Raw genomic sequence first — 4,949 nt, 5'->3', positions numbered from 1 at the left:
CGCACGACTTCACGCGGAGAATAAAAAGAAATTCAACTTCTTTTAGGTTTTGAGTTTCTACTTTAATTTAGACTCAATTATTTTATTTGGATTTTTTATATTTATAAATAATCCATAGAAATAATTATTTGTGGCATCAATCTATAGGAGGAGAAGAGGAGGACATCAATTTAGGAGAGACACTTTTGAAGAGAAAGTTGTCAATAGTTTTTAGGGTTTTTTTCTTCTTAGAGATTAGTAGCTAAAGCCCTTGTTCTGGGCCTGTAGCTACGAATGAATTGTTGATTACTAAAGGTTGTTTGAATTAATTCTTGGTTGTCATTATAAGTTACATCCATTTTCTTGTTTTACTATTTTATGTTTGCGCACCATAAAATAATCATAGTGTCTGATCTTAAAATCGATCCGAGGAGAGACGAGATAGACCATAGAATATAGAGAGCTCGGTCCGCCCATTAAATTGATGTGATTAGTGTTCATGAGTGACGCCCAAACGAACACCTTGCTTGGTTACGAAATAGGATGAATTATAAATGCTCGCCAGTTAGTCTATTTATCACCGCTCAACAATGTGGTTAGATAGCTAACTGGGGTAAGCGACGAGATGTGTGTAACCCGAATCATACTATCAACCCTATAAATTAGTAATTTGACAACTAAATTTAGTTATAAGCTAATAATATGATGCATGATATTCATTATATGCTGCAGCCCTAGAATTGGCTTATAAACTTGCTTAAAACCTTATATCAAAGTTGTTCACCATTTTTTACTTTTATTTAGTGCATAATTAGTCGTAGTTAACCACAAATAATCAACTCTTGAAATAGTTACTTCTATTTTTAGTTGTAGAGTTAAGTGTTAAATATAAGTTGATCATAAGTCTCTTGTGAACGATAACTCGTTTCTAAAAGAATCTATATTACTTGCGCGATCACGTACACTTGCATGTATATTGGGGAGCAACAACGATCCATGCCTTATGTTCTCCTTTCATGTAACTCGTGTGATTTTACCCTCTTTCGAATTCTCATCCATTAATTTATTTTCACATCTCATATAGTGAATTCTGAAATTGAGGTTGACTAACGACTTTCAGGATCGAGTTCACGAGGACCTTCTGTGGCTTGTGGAAATCAGACTAAATGTTACATCTTTGATCTCATTGACCTCATTCATGATTGTTGATGTTGGTCGTGGAAATTCGTACTAAAATTTTAGGTTGAATTTATGCTAAGTGCTAAGTATTCATAGGTTCGAAATCTGAGGTTTTACAATATCTCCAATTTGAAATCATCCAATATCTCCCATTTAAAATCATCCATCCTCGAATGATAGAAAAGTTGTAGCTAACTCAACTAACTTCCCCGAACTTAACTTCTATTGAAGTCATAACCTTAAGAAAGAAGACACAAGCGTGAACATTTCGAGACAAAAGCATATGTGTTGAATCTAAAATGAGAGAAGTACTCTTAGCTTCAATATCTTCATCATAAGGAACGAACAAGTGATAATATCTCGCTTTTAATGCTCAACTCTCACATATTGACAATTGGGACACTAAGCCACAAAGTCAATAATGTTTTTTTTTCATCCGGCGCCATCAATGGATATCCTTAATATCGGGGTACATCTCTATCGTCTATCGACCAAGGGTGACTAGAATAACATAATAAAAATAACACTCCACACACATTTAAGATGATAAATATCAAGTTATAAACATACTTTTTAAAAATAAACTACTTATAGCATATTATTATCGAATTATAGCATATCAAGAAAAAATATATTTAAAAAAATTTATAATTAATTATTTAAATAATAATTGATTTATTTAAATAATTACCTTTATTGTTCAGTTACCTTTTTTAAACCAAACTATTTAATTACATTAATTTTTTAAGTTACCTTTTTAAAACCAAACTATTTGATTACATTAATTTTTTTAAGTTACCTTTTTTAAACCAAACTCTTTAATTATTATTAATTAAATTAAACATTATATAGTTACCTTTTTAAATACAATTACAAAATAATAGGGATTTGATTACACCATAATAACTACCCACCAATATCTAAACCAATACCAGTTTTTAATCGGAACCGCCACACGCAATATTAAAAAAATTCATCTTCCCCAAATATATTGTTCTTCCCCAAATCTTCCCCAAATTCATACACGCCTAAAATCATCACAATATTCACCCACATCGCCGCACGCCTAACATTCTTCTTCACCAAATCTCCTGTTTTTTTTATCAAAATCTTCCACATTTTCACTCACACATCAGTTCATCCCCAAAATTAAACCTTCATACTTAGCATCTGTACAATGTCGAAGAGAGGTAGTGAAACCCCACGTAAAAGTAGAAGATTGAACGATGAGTTAAGATCTGAGGACTTTCATGCTCCATCTTTCAACATTTTGTCACAAACTCAAACTCAAACATCAACTGCAAAAGAGAAGTCTAGGTCAGAAAAATCAAAAATGAAAAAAAAAACAAAAAACAAAGAGGCAAAGGAAATCGGGAAGAAGAGAAAAGGAAAAGAAAAACAGACCTTCTGTGAATCTGAGAAAGAGGCAAAGGAAAGAGGGAAGAAGAGAAAAGGAAAACAAATTCAATACTCATCAGATTCTGAGTCTGATTTTGTTGATGAGTTGATAAATTCAAAATCAAAAAAAGCAAGAGGTACTGAAATCGGTAGTTCACAGATACAAGCAACAAATAAACCAAATTTTCTTTTAAAGGTTAGTAAAAGATTTTTTTGAAATTTAAATTAAAATGATTTGTTTAAGTTTGTTTTAATTTTGATTTTAATTGTCAGTAGTATAGTACATGATTTCTGTTGTGTTATTTGTGTATGAAATAATTAATATATTTTTTATTATAGGAGTGTATGAATTAATGTATTACGTTTGTATGATATGTGTATGAAATGCTGTATTGTTTTATTACACTATTAATGTATGAATAATGTATCAATGTTAAATGTTGTATATTTTTGACTATTACTATACATATTAAAACTAAATAGTTTATGCTTTGATTTTTGTGTATTTAGTTTTGAATGAATTGTGTATGAATTAATGTATTAAGTTTGTATGCTATGTGTATGAAATGCTATATTTGCTTAATTACATTATCAATGTATGAATAATGTATCACTGTTGTATTTTGTATATTTTTTTCTATTACCATACATATTAAAACTAAATAGTTTATGCTTTGATTTTTGTGTATTAATTTTGAATGAATTGTGTATGAAATTATGTACATTTTTTGTATGATTTATGTATGAGTTGAATTGAATGTCCATTCAATATTGAAGTTTTTTTTATGATTGTATATATATAGTATGATATTAATTTAATTTTAATAATTTTTTAGGAGAAGAAGACACAAACATATTTGTCTTCATGCATTAACATGAATGTGTTTGCGGATCTGTTGACCTTTCTAGGTCAAGAGAAGTTTCAACAATTCTTACAAGAAACACTGTTTGAATTTTTTTATAATTTGCATAACATAAAAATCCAATGTCAATTGTTAAGACACATATTTCTTCTTGGGAATGAAAATGTTAGGGATGACATATTTGTTATAAATGTAAATGGTAAGAGTTACATTTTGGGTTAAAAAAGTTTGTTGCTATAACCTATTTGAAATGTGGACCTATTTCTGATTTTGTATCTGACCCATCTGTTCCAAACAGACTTATTGCTGAAAATTTTGGGGATTTTAATAAAGTATCCAAGTCAGATTTTTATCATAAGTTTAAATTGGAAAATTTTTGGGAAGAAGATGACCGTTTAAAAATTGGGATCTTGTATTTTCTTCATTTCTGACTGCATCAGACCCTTCAAAAACAACAATTCCAAAATTGTATTTTGATTTGGTCGAGTCTGGACAGTATGCCACATTCCCTTGGGCAAATGAGTGTTTTAATTTAACACTCAAAGCATGCAGTCAAAAATTTTAAAAAAATCCATCGTCATTCAAATTCAGCCAGTTCCACATAGCATTGCAGATATGGTTTTACGAGTGTTGTCATCCATTTGACAACACAATTGTTATACGTGCTTCAAATCGCACATCGCGAATCTTGAACTGGAAGACACCTAATGACGTCATTTATTTTGATGATTTGAAGAAAACAATTTTCAGAACACATGGCAATCAGGTATTTTCAGAGAATGTTATTAGATTCATTATAAATCAATATACATTCTAATTTTTTTATTTGCTGCAGCATAAATTCAGAAATATGGTTTTTTCTGAAGAAGAGTTAAATCTCATGGACGAAATCATTTTAAATCAGTCCAGCAGCCACCATGATTCGGAAGATCACAGATCATCGGAAAATCATGGCGTTGATAGTGAACATAAAGTTGAAGCATTGAAAGCTGAGATTGCAAAGGTACAAGTAAAAATTTCAAATTAAAATAATTTTTTTAAAATTACAATATACATATCAAAAACTTATTTTTTTTAATTAACAAGTTAAGGCAGAGTTGAAAGAACTCAAATTCACTGTAAGTTCCAATATATTTTTAAAGAAATAATATAATTACTTTATAATTTATTTTATTTTTAAATTTTTTTTTGTACAACGATAAGGTTGACAAGCACATGGCTGATATCAAGAGTTACGTCGATAACTCGATCAAACTGATAATTAAAGAGATTCGATTGTCAAGAGGAGAACAAATACCAGAAGAATAACCAGAGGTATAAACATATGTATATTTTGTGTATGAATATTGTTTGATAACTATATAAATTGATGTTTTTATACTCGTTGTTTATTTATTTATTATCACTGTTTTCACTTTTAAATGAACAACATAAAAACACATCATATATATATGTGAATTATATATATATATGTATGTATATATATATATGTGTGTGTGTGTGTGTGTGTGTGTGTGTGTGTGTGTGTGT

This window comes from Solanum pennellii, chromosome 9 (assembly GCF_001406875.1).
Source record: "Solanum pennellii chromosome 9, SPENNV200".
In the NCBI taxonomy this organism is placed as follows: domain Eukaryota; kingdom Viridiplantae; phylum Streptophyta; class Magnoliopsida; order Solanales; family Solanaceae; genus Solanum; species Solanum pennellii.
Note: the sequence above shows the minus strand (reverse complement) of the source record.